The 13,130-nt window shown below is 38.1% G+C and overlaps 1 pseudogene; it reads right to left on the reverse strand.

The window, feature by feature from the left end:
* Positions 1 to 9,982: 9,982 nt before the first annotated feature.
* On the reverse strand, positions 9,983 to 10,363 carry LOC148695447 (gibberellin receptor GID1C pseudogene; annotated as a pseudogene).
* Positions 10,364 to 13,130: the final 2,767 nt, after the last annotated feature.

A 13,130-nucleotide genomic window follows, 5' to 3' on the forward strand; every position in this document is an offset into this window, starting at 1 on the left:
GTTAGACTGCCTATGTACCCTAAACAGGAATCAAGCCATTTGTAGTTCGCATTAGTACTTCAGAGCATTAACAGAAATTATATGAAAGTCAATTTATAAACGTTTATGGAATTATTAGTCATATATACACGATAAACAGGAGAAGACTCACTCACAGGTATGTGGAAGGGTTGTAGCCCCCTAGCCCTGAGTGACTGCGCTCGTCCTCGAGATAGGTCTCACCTATATGCGAAACAACTATAAAAACGTTAATTTAAAGCACATAAACGAAACTAAGTAATAACTTCTCAAACAATGCTCAAATGAGGTGTTTGAATATATCACCGTGATCTACTCAACCTCACGAACATCCCCATATTTTTAGAATAATTTTCCGACCACCCACGCGCAGCCAAACCCTAACTGGGCCTAACGGTCGTTAGGAATATTCCGTTAAAACCTTAACAGAAGTTAACGGCCGTTACCTGACGCCATTAGAATATTCCGTCAATTTTGATGGAATATTCTCCTCCTTCTCCGGTGAGCCTCATCAGTCGTCACCATCCGCCGCCGTCTGCAACTCGAATTCTCGGCAGTTTCTGGAAAACTTTAAAACTTCATATTTTCTTCATTTCTCAACCAAATTCCACGAAATTTATACCAATATGAAGCTTACAACGAGTAGAACAAAACCTTACCATCTTTTGTGACCCAAAACCCCTGAAAACTCGCCGGAAAATCCTTCGATATTCTGGTCACCTCTGCAACTCGCCAACCTGAGCTTTCCGATGTCCAAAATCTTCCAAAATTATTCCCCCGAGCATCGTGAAGATGTTCTAAAGCTTCATATAAGCTTAGAATCTTCCAAAAACTTCACAATTACGTGTACATGAACAATACCTCAAATCGGAGGTTATTGTTCTCAGGTTTTCTGACGGCTTCACGTCCTAAAAATGGTATAAATCAACTCCTGAGCTTGAAATGAGTCCAAAAACACCAATAATGACCACGATCCATGAGTGGAAAGGTTAGTTCCGAAGTTGTCCGTACAATTGTACGGAAATGGAGGAAAATCCGAGAGAGATGAAAGAGAATGAGGTCCAGGGTATATTGTGGTGTGTGTGGGTGTGTGTAAGTTCTGATGGCAACCAACCCAAAACAAAAGAAAACAAGTCACCCAAGACACCAACTGACATCCAAGGGCAAAATTGTCATTCCACGCCATCGAAGATAACTTTTGGGAAGGGTTGTTACAACCTACCCCCTTAAGAAAATTTCATCCCCGAAATTCACACAACAAAAACGACCCATACATACAACAAGCGTGGATATAAATCTCTTATCCGGCCCTACGTCTCCTAAGTACCCTCTTCCACTAAATGATTTCTCCAACAAACTTTCATTAAACACTCGGTCTTGTTCCGCATAACCTTTTCTTTCCAATCCAAATGGCATTACCAAAAACTCGTAATGACCATACCGAGTCCTAAAAGCTGTCTTAGGGACATCCTCACTGCTGATCTTAAACTGGTAATAACCAGACCTCAAATCAATCTTAGAAAATACGCAGACACCTCAAAGCTAATCAAACAAATCCTCTATACGCACCAATAGATAACGGTTTTTAATTGTTTCCCGATTCAATTGCCGGTAATCAATGCATAGCCTCAAAATCCCGTCTTTCTTCCTCACAAACAACACTGGAGTTTCCCAGCGTGAAATACTAGGTTGAATAAAACCTTTATCCACTAGTTCGTGCAACTAAATTTTTGATCCCTCAACTCAGTAGAAGCCATTCGATAAGGAGTCAAGGATATAGGATTTATGCCTGGAAGCAAATCACTAGTGAACACCACATCTCGGTCTAGCGGCAATCCAGGTAAATCATTAGGGAATACATCGGGAAAATGCCTGACTATGCTTACATCCTCCACACTACTAGGAGCAACATCATTCCACACCACATGAGCTAAAAGAACATTCCTGGCAACCTTCCGATAACAACCTTTTTGCCCTCAAATCTACACATTTCTTCCACAAAATAACTTTGTTTCAATTTTAAAGACAAGAGCCCAAAATGATTTTCTAAAATATCGCCAAGACCACAAAACAACCCAAAATTGAAGAAAAGCTAACATATTTTCCGTATTTGATGAGGTGGCGAGATTTGAACATTAGGCACAAAGCCAAGAATGTTCACATCACGCTTGTGATGAAGACAATACTGCCCAACTTACGATCTGATACAAACTGACACACCCCGACCCGGAATATCCAATAGAACCCCAAATCGAGACGTGTTGGTCGACACTAGGAAGGTGATGAAGTCATAAAGTGTGATACTGTACAAAATGTGAATAAATTAAAATCTAAAAGTGCTTAAGTACATGAGTGCGCGGTAAGCGGGTTTGGACCCATTTCACGCGTGATACAGAGCATAGGTATAGTACAGTAAGGTAAGATAATGATTATACCATTAAAGAATCCACCTGCACTGGGAAGTGCCACCATTCCTCGTCGATACGAAAACTCTGCTGCTAGTACCTGGAGGGGTGCATAAATAGAAAATGTGGTGAGTGATCGAAACAAGGATTTTCAAAATCATTACCGTTATCAAAGGTAGTACCCCTCGCCAAAAGGCCTGGATAGCTCCCGACAAATCATACTACGTAAAAGTATGGAATCAAAAGTATACAAATAGTAAATCCAAAAGTATACCACTATCCAGCATCTCATTGACAATACAAAGAATCACGTGTTTAATAAACCATATTAACATGCAAGTCAAAGTCACCTATAGTGACCTATACAACTGTGCACATATCACATCACATATCATCACATATCTCCTCATGTATAACTAGTGTATAAGTTGGAGTCACCTATAGTGACTTGTACGACTTATTCATATTTCATCAATCAATGCTAATCAATAGCTCAATAACATGCTAGCCAATAGCTCATCAATAAGAAAGCCAATAGCTCATCAGTATGTATACCTGTACATGAGTCAGAACTACTTAAAGTGGTCTGTACGACAGGCTGGGTGTAAATAAATACGCTCAAGTGCTACGATCACGTGAAGGTTATGTGAAGTATCGCAAGTCACCTACGAGTCAGAACCACCTATAGTGGTATGTACGACAGGCTGGCACCTACCTTGGATTCAAGGTAAGCGTGTGGTGCAGGAGGTGAACGATCACGTGAAGGCTAGGCCCTAACCACGGGCGAGAGCACTAACACGGGGTGCAGGTTTTTGAGCTCTAATATATCTCGACACAATCGTACTCACTACCATCCTTACCATCAAAGTGTACATACCTGAATCTTACCTGAGCTTCTGCAGTGTCATTTGGCGCTTCAAAGCATTCACAATAATTAGATTCAAGTAATATATGTATGAATATGCCATGATACAATCTAAACCCAAACATTTTGTAGTGCTTCCAAATATATACAACATGGCCAGATATATAAACAGATACAAATGGCATGCATAATTGTAACACCCCACTCCCGAACTATTACTTTTGAGAATAATCATCAGTGATAAGTCCAAATAGACACTAATTAAATGAACTATGACTACTTACCTTTCCTTACCTCAATTTTTGGATTCTTCCCATCTTAACTTATGACCAATATTAGTTATACCAAAACCTAAGGTTAAACTCACACTTTCACCAATCTCCCCCACACTGCCCTAATTCCACGAACAAGGCTACTGCCTCAATTATTTAGTCTCGTTTATTCTATGGCTACATCTAACGTCTCGTTAAACTGCCTACGTACCCTAAACAGGGATCAAGCCATTCGTAGTTCACATTAGTACTCAAAGCATTAACAGAAATTATATGAAAGTCAATTTGTAAACGTTTATGGAATTATCAGTCATATATACATGATAAACAGGAAAAGACCCATTCACAGGTATGTGGAAGGGTCGTAGCCCCCTAGCCCCGAGTGACTGCGCTCATCCTCGAGATAGGTCTCACCTATATGCGAAACAACTATAAAAACGTTAATTTAAAGTACATAAAAGAAACTGTTACACCCGCCCCTGCTTATAAGGATAATTCTGTAATTCTCCCTAAAAATTTATAGAATTATCACTTTGGTCCTCATTTTGTTACACAATCAAGATCTGAAAATTTAGTCTTCTACCCTATCACCTAGACTGCCACGTGGCAGCACCCTAACCCACTTTCCTTTTTCTCTTTTGTCCCCCCCCCATCCGTGACACCTTTTTCTTCTTCTCCTTTTTCTTTTTCTTTTCTTTTGTTTTGTTTTGGTTTGTCTGCAACTTTCTTTCTCTCTCTTTCAAAAACTCTCTCTTTCTTTCTTCTTCTTCTACCCGTGAAAGACACACACACACACACCCATTGTCGCACCTGCTTGAGGACACAGCCACCATCATCATCATCAAACCTTAGCTCTCTCTCTTTCCCTTACTCACGGTGCTAAGAGGGTACGAGCACCTCCGGTGAATTTAGCTTGTTTTCCGGTTGGGTAAGCATGGTTTCTTCCTTTTTAGTCAAGTTAGATGTTGGTTAAATGTGGTTATTGAGTTTGGGTTCTTGATTTCCAAGGTTTTGGAGTGTTTTTGGCACGGGTGAAGGCACCCAAATTTCCGGCGAGTTGGGTGGGTTCCGAGGACTTTTCCGGCCACCACAAGCCGTTTCACGGCGAACCCAAGGTATAAAATTACTCCTCTCGTTTAGTGCTTCATTTTGGTACCTAGATCGGGGTCTAGGTTGTAGGTTTGGCGTCGGCCGGAGCTGTGGAAGCTCCGGTGTTCTTCTCCGGGCACCCAGGCCTTCGAGCCATCCCTGTTTCCCTACGGGCCTTAGGCCATTTTGGGTTTTAGCCCAAAAGCCCAACCGTTTCCTTTTTTATTTTTATTTTTTTTTGTTTCATTTGAAAACCCAAAAGGCCTTAGGGCCTTGGTTGCAGCCCAAAACCCTTTCCCCTTTGTCTTAAGGCCTTCGGGCCTGTTAGCCAAAAACCCAAACCATTTTCTATTTTTAACCAACCCAACCCACCTAAAAACCTAAACCCAATTACCCAAAACCCTAAAGCCCTAACCCGACCCGTTGACCCGTACCCATTGACCCGTGACCCGTTGACCCGTTGACTTGACCCGTTGACTTTGACTAGTCAACGGTCACCGTTGACTTTGACCGTTGACTTTTTGTGTTTTCGTGCGGGGACCCTCCTAGGCTAATTTCGACGTCCTGAACCCGTTTCCGATGTCCGTTTTCTCAAATTCAATCGTTTGAGTAGAGTTTGACTGAAAGTACTCAATTGTGTGTTTAGGTGCGATTCTTAGCGGCGTTTCCGTTATTCCTTTGGTACGGCTTGCACCTTCGGTGTACGGTGAGTGGACCCCTTCTGAAAATGCATGTTTTAATGGTAGAATTGCATATACAGAAAAGCATGACTTTATGATTATGTTTTATGAACGTTTTACGAGATAACATGCTTACTGAGGCTAGTTTGAATTATTACTATTTTTCCTATAACCCATGTTCTTATAGCATATCTGATGGATGACGATATGATATTTAGAACATGTTTAGAACACTTCTTTATAGTATAGATGATGGATGACTTTATACTATGAAGTTGATTTTCAATATATGTATGTTCACTGGTTTTGTACTTACCTAGTGGTCCTTTCCGCTACGGGACGTAGGGATAGATCCGGTCCGTCCCGGGCGACGGTTTGGTGTTGGCATAGGGCCTGGAGTGTGTTTTCCTCTGACTGTCTGCTCAGAGACGGGGAGCCGGCAAGGGGCCTGAAGTGCATTTTCCTCTGACTGTGTGCTCAGAGACGGGGAGCCGGCATGGGGCCTGAAGTGTTATATCGGACATTCACTAGTGTTTATTACTTATGCGATTTATGATTTGAGACATTGCACGACATGCTAGATTTCGGAAAACCTATGTTCTCACTATACTTGTGTTTTCATAAAACCTGGGGGTTAGTATGTTGATAACTGTTTTACTATTACTGTAAATATAAACTTGGTCCACTCACCTTTGTTTTGCGCCCCCTTCAGGACCTAGGAACGAGGATTACGACTTGAGCTACGAGGCGTTCCCCTACCAGTGATTTGTGTCATTTTCGCTCCGCTTCACCACTTATTGTAATAGCACTTCTTTATTCTTAGTTCTGCTAGTACTCTGTTTTAGACTTATGCTCTGGACGTGCTGTGTGTTTACCTAATTTCAATATTTAGAAGTTGAACTTTTATTTGGGTTTTTAGCCTTTATTGCTTACTTTAGTTTATTTTCTTAGTTTTTGTTTAATTAAATGGCTTGCGTCACCCTTCGGGTGTCGGCCAGCACGTGACCATCTCGATGTCCCTAGGACCTCGGGGTCGGGGCGTGTCAGAAACTAAGTAATAACTTCTCAAACAATACTCAAATGGGGTGTTTGAATATACCACCGTGATCTACTCAACCTCACGAACATCTCCATATTTTTAGAATAATTTTCCGACCACCCACGCGCTGCCACGCGCCGGCTTAACGACCGTTAGGGATATTCGGTGGAATATTCCGTTAAAACCTTAACAGAAGTTAACGGCCGTTACCTTACGTTGTTAGAATATTCCGTCAATTCTGACGGAATTTTCTTCTTCTTCTCCGGTGAGCCTCGCTGGTCGCCGCCATCCGTCATCTTCTGCAACTCGAATTCTCGCCGATTTCTGGAAAACTTTAAAACTTCATATCTTCTTCATTTCTCAACCAAATTCCACGAAGTTTATACCAATATGAAGCTTACAACGAGTAAAACAAAACCTTACCACTTTTGTGACCTAAAACCCCCAAAAACTCGCCGGAAAATCCTTCGATATTCCGGTCACCTCTGCAACTTGCCAACCCTAGCTTTCCGACGTCCAAAATCTTCCAAAATTATTCCTCGAGCATCGTGAAGATGTTCTAAAGCTTCATATAAGCTTAGAATCTTCCAAAAACTTCACAATTACGTGTACATGAACAGTACCTCAAATCGGAGGTTATGGTTCTCGGGTTTTCCAACGGCTTCACGTCCTAAAAATGGTATAAATCAACTCCTGAGCTTGAAATGAGTCCAAAAACACCAACAATGACCACAATCCATGAGTGGAGAGGCTAGTTCCGAAGTTGTCCGTACAAATTGTACGGAAATGGAGGAAAATCCGAGAGAGAGGAAAGAGAGGGAGGTCCAGGGTTTATTGTGGTGTGTGTGGGTGTGTGTAATTTCTAATGGCAGCCAACCCAAAACTAAAGAAAACAAGTCACCCAAGATACCAACTAACATCCAAGGGCAAAATCGTCATTCCACGCCATCGAAGATAACTTTCGGGACGGGCTGTTACACAAGAGCATTCCAAACAGCGCATACCGAGGCCTACTTGGGGACAAAGCCTGATCACAAGCAGCTGATAAAATCTCCTTGCAAAGGCTAGTGACTAAAAAGATCTACTCTTCTGAATTTGGCTGCATAATAAATTAGTAATGAGTTCAATTACAACTTCAGAGATCTACAAATAATTATGCAAACAAGAGGTAAACGGAATCAGAATTCGTAGCGGCGCGCAGGCAATCTTCCTAGTGATTGCTAAAGTAGAAACTCTAGTTACGAAACTAGAAGACGGTTCAAATTGAAAGAACTAAAACTTGTAGCAAAACAAATCATGCCTCGATGAAATTGAATGGGAGAATTAGAGATGAAATTCCACACCTTTGCTAAATTGTCGGCTAGTGCTTCGGACTCTCTCGGGGCGCCGTAGGGAACTTGCTCCTCCTCCGCATCGTTAGGCGCTGCAATTACAACTTCAGAGATCTACAAATAATTATGCAAACGAAAAGGCTAAACTGTATTTTTGTCATTGAATACAATGTTGTTAACTAATGAAATTGTGTCCGAAATCACATTTTCTCCGCACAGTTTGACGGAAACATCGCATGTTGGTTACGTCAAAGGTTATAAACTAAAGAAAATTCTAAAACCCTTAAAGCAAAACGACTAACATGTATTCCAACACAAATAGGAACTTTTTCCCCCTCACTTGTTCCCTTATTTCAACTTGAAGCAAGCTATCTTGAAGACTGCAAGGTTTTGAGCTAATTGATTCAATAAGGGTTTTAGTTACCCTCATAGCATCAAAATCTTCGGAAACACATGCCCAAGCAGTAACATCAAGATGCTCCTTTATTTTTTCATCGTTGTAAAGGACCTGAGCAAGGGTTGTCTTACCAACCCCGCCCCATTCCCACTATAAATACGATTTTGTTGGTCATAGAATCACGTTTTTAGTCTCTGTGTTCTTCATATGAACCTATTTCATTGCTCTTATTTGAAAAGTGGGCTTATCTTTCTTTTTTTTCAACTGAATATTATGCATGCACTTATGCAGTTAGCAATTTTAAGGGATTTTGATAAGCTGCATATACGGTTGTTTATAAGCTACATGTACGGTTGCTCATAAGTTACATGTACAGTTGTTTTGTTTTGCACCATATAAATAACTTAATTGAAATATAGTCTTCTCATGTGCTCACCCGATTTGTGTACATGCGAAGGCTATAGATTTTGCTATAGTTGGAAATTTGACAACATGGAATGTTTTGTGCGGAGTTTAGAATTTAGTTTGAGAGGTGGTGGTGGAACATGGAATGTTTCTTCATTGTATAGTGTTTTATGTATTCTTTGTGTTGATACGATTAAATTGCTCTCTAAATCAGTTTTGATAAAATGCTTGCCATACGCTCGAAATGCTTGAAAAAAAAAATGAGAGTACTACAGATGGAGGCTGCTGCAAAGGGGTAACAATAGCTACTACTATATCTTTGTGGGTTGTGGCTATCTAATTTGTACTAATACAACCCACTTTGTATTATATATCAAGAGCTGCAAAAGGGTAACAATAGCTACCGAGAGCTACTATATTTTTATTAATTAAGGGTCGCAGCTTACTTTGGCATTTGTAACCCTCAATTTTTTGACTCAAACATTGGTTATTAAAAGAATGAAGTTTCATAAACTTTCATACAATTTTCAATCCTGTAGCAACGCGTGGGTATAAATTTCTAGCTCTTTCTAAAATTTCAAGTTTACCCATTCACATTAACCCAACAACTCTCTGCCAATTTTAGTAATCAAATTGGTTTTCATTCCGATTCTGATGTATTAGTAATTCAGTACCATTCGCTCATTCCTACTCCAATTCTGATTCAAAATTAATTAGGTCAGTTCATTAGGGCTTAGGGTAATAAGCTTTAGAAAAAGACAATTGCAAAGTAATAAGAATTACCTAACCATGCGATCAATTAATATAGCAGCTTTTCCACTGTGAGATATATGCCTCCTGTCACATGAATAGAGGTTTAAAATAAAAATAAGCTAGGGCAGTTCACATGCTAGTTTAAAAGGAACGGAAGTGGGAGAGAGATAATGCTTAAGAGCAGAACAAACAATTGGCAACTGCCAATATACAAACATCTTATATAATCTTAAAACATATATATATATATAAACATTACAAGAACAACGATTCCATGGATAATTTTTTCCATCCATGTTCCGATAATTAGTTATATATTATATTGGCAAGTCACTGAATCATTGATCAGCCACTAGAGATGTTACACCAACAACGCCCGGTTCTCCTCTTCGTTATGGCCAGAAGCCGGAATCCTTGGATCTTAACATTCATAGGACTGCTAAACTGTAGTTAATAGATTCTGCTGTCTGCAAAAGCTTTATCGAACCAACTAACAAAATACGATTATCCAGCTAGATGCAGAATCACACACTCCTTTGCATCCAACAACCAAAGCCTAGCCCTCGTCGGATAAGAACCAGGCCAAAGCAGGATCTTAGTGCCACAATTATCAATACAACAGTAAATTACTATAGCTATACAATCTTACAAACTGCAAACAATCCCTTCATTATTCTGGGAATGTCAAGCTTAGGTTATATATCATCGCATGGTATAAGTCAATTTTATCAATTGTCGGAGAGCACGAATTTACTTATCATATCCATCACGGGGTAGAAATGCTCATTATTCGGCAACAGGTAGAAACCAATTGTGGCCTGCTCAAGATACAGAAGTTTGATGTTTTTGCCAGCACTTTCGAGCCCTCTAGCGTAAGCCAATTGCCAGTCCTGAACAAGATCCAAACCAGCCACCACAACAAGGCTCTTTGGGAACTTGACAGCTTCGAGGCTTTGACCCCAGGGACCAAATGGGTTACATGATGGATGGTCCCTATCTTCACCATCAGGGAGAAAAGCTCTCCAGTACCAGTCCCGGTCCTGGATGGTTACAAAGTATTTCCCAACCAATTGCAACTCGGATTCAGTCCGCTCCTGCCCACCAAACATAGGGTTGAGCAGTATATTTCCCAGTACATTGATTCCATGGATAATTTTTTCCACCCATGTTCCGGTAATTAGCTATATATTACATTAGCAAGTCATTTCGTCGATCAGCCACTAGAGATGTTGCACCAACAACCCCCGGTCCGCCTTATGCCGGAATCCTTGGATCTTAACATTCATAGGACTGGTAAACCTGTTTTATTGTGTGTAAATTTCTCCATACTTGTATATGCATATTACATACATATGTATGTTTAGATACTATAATTACATATCGATACATTTGTACCAATACAATTGTGTTGATACATTCGTACCCAAAGTTATGTACTGATACAATTGTACGGAAATTTACGTACCGATACTTCTATACTTATGAGTAAAATAACGTACCTAAAGTTACGTACTGATACATTTGTACTGAAACTTATGTACCGATACTTCTGTACCTATGAATAAAATAAGGTACCGAAAGTTATGTATACATTATTTTTGTTTTGTTGTTGAATTTTTTAATAATAAGAATTTGTTTTTTTATTAGATTTTTATCTATTAGTATGATTGGAGCACAAAAAAGTACATTTATTATGGATGGGTAAAGAATTTCGAATGGTAACAAAAATAACAAATGTGCTGTAATTACTCATAGGTTTCGGAAGTATCAGTACATAAGTTTCGGTACGAATGTATCAGTACATAAGTTTCGGTACCTTATTTTACTCAGGTATATAAGTATTGGTACGTAATTTTTGGTACAAATGTATCAGTACATAACTTTCGGTACGAATGTATCGGTACAAATGTATCAATAAGTAATTATAGTATCTAAACATACAAATGTATGTAATATGCATATACATAAAAAAAAATATATGATAAATAACATTTTTATTATTTATGGGAAATCGATGTATAACCTACAAACAAAAAACTCAATACTTATTACAACCTCTTTGATATTCAAAAATTATAATTAAATGCCAAGGATTAGAATTAATTTTTAATCTTAGACAAGGTTTTATTCAAAAAGTAATCTTAGACAAGGATTAATATTACTACAACGTTCAGTCTTTAGTTAATTTAGTTTATTAATTCTTATGGTTAATTTAAAAAAGATATGGAGTACTTGGAGTTAAATGAAGACTTGGTGCAAAATTGAGCACAGTGACATTCTATGATTCATAAAGCCAACTCCATCTAGTCTCTGAAACTCAAAATTTGCTCCAAATTACTTTGTATTAGTCATTTTCGTTCAAAAATATCATATATGCTAATGTGGATTAAAAAATACATATGTAAAACAAAACTAATTTTTTGAAAATGAGGCCAAATTGTTAATCAAATCCAACAGTACCAACAAACCGAAATATTATCCAATTCAAGAATAAAATTCCATTGATTTCATAGAATTTAAAGCCACATAAGCAAATTTAATGGATGTTAATGAATTTAAGGGAAACATGGCAATGTGAAGGGAGTTTTGAGTTTTTGGAGTAAATGGCAGCATTTGAGTTTTAAGGAGAAAAGTGATATCAGGATCGAGTTCCAGAACATAGCTAAAAATAAGCGTATGTTTAGACATTGTTGGTAGATGTGGTATGAATGAAATGATTAAATTTACTTTAATTTTCTGCATTTTTCTTTCCCTTTATTTTTCTATTCCACATTGTTGTTAGATGGTTGGTATGTATGAATGAAATGAGAAAATTGATAAGAAACAACTATAATTAAATCATGAATATGGCTCACACTTTTTTTTTATTTATTTGAGTATTTATCAATAATAGCCAAAATTTAACGCTTCATTTTATAAATGTCATATTTTACAAAAAAAAACTTTCAAATATAGCAAAAAAAACTCAAGTGAATAGACCTAAATACCCATGAAATCCAAAACACTTGAATAGATATGCTCTACACCATTGTACAAAGTGCGAGGTGGCGAGGGGAGTTGGTAAATGTCGTGGAGCAGTTGCGTTGTTCAACAGTCAACTAATTGAGTACAGACTTGAAAATTTGCCGCTCATGTCTGAAACTCAATCTCTACTGTTGATACAATATCATCTCGGTAGAATATGCTTTGTACAATCATCTTAGCAAACATGATATTAGTTGAGGTTTCTAACTCATTAAAATCAAATTTCAATTTAATTATGCTTACAAATTTCTCTTAAATTTGTTGGAGAACGAGATTTAAGGCGATAACAATTTTCACAAAAGGATCGTTCCAATTTAATTCTTGCTTCTATTACCCGAAAATCTAATTAATTTGTAATTCCTATTAGCAAGTTCTGAATTACACCAGACCTCACATACCAATCAGAACTAAACAATAGGGTGAGTGTGCGCGAAAATGCTCCTCTCAACAATGGGGGTGAGGGTTTTGCCATTTATATTTATTTGGTTTTCATTTTGAAGATATTTATGTCTATTTAAGTGAGTTTTTTTATATGTTTGAAAGATCTTATAAAAAATGACATTTATGAAATGAGTGTTAAATTTTAGCTATTATTGATAATACTCATTTTTTTACTGTATATAAAGAGGATTAGATTTCCAAGACTTCTTCTCCAACAATTCAAATGAACTTGCATTTGAATGATGAATTATGTTTTATATTTTATATTTTTATTGCTATATGTTTTTTTTCTAAATTTGCCATCCTCTTGACGTACATGTAAATGCGAATTTTCCTGAAACGAATGAAACAAGAACACATGTACAAAATAATATTTTGTATTAATTTTGGGGTTATAATCACTTTTACAAT

The sequence above is a fragment of the Pyrus communis genome, chromosome 7 (assembly GCF_041283825.1).
Source record: "Pyrus communis isolate YQ-2024b chromosome 7, ASM4128382v1, whole genome shotgun sequence".
Taxonomy (NCBI): domain Eukaryota; kingdom Viridiplantae; phylum Streptophyta; class Magnoliopsida; order Rosales; family Rosaceae; genus Pyrus; species Pyrus communis.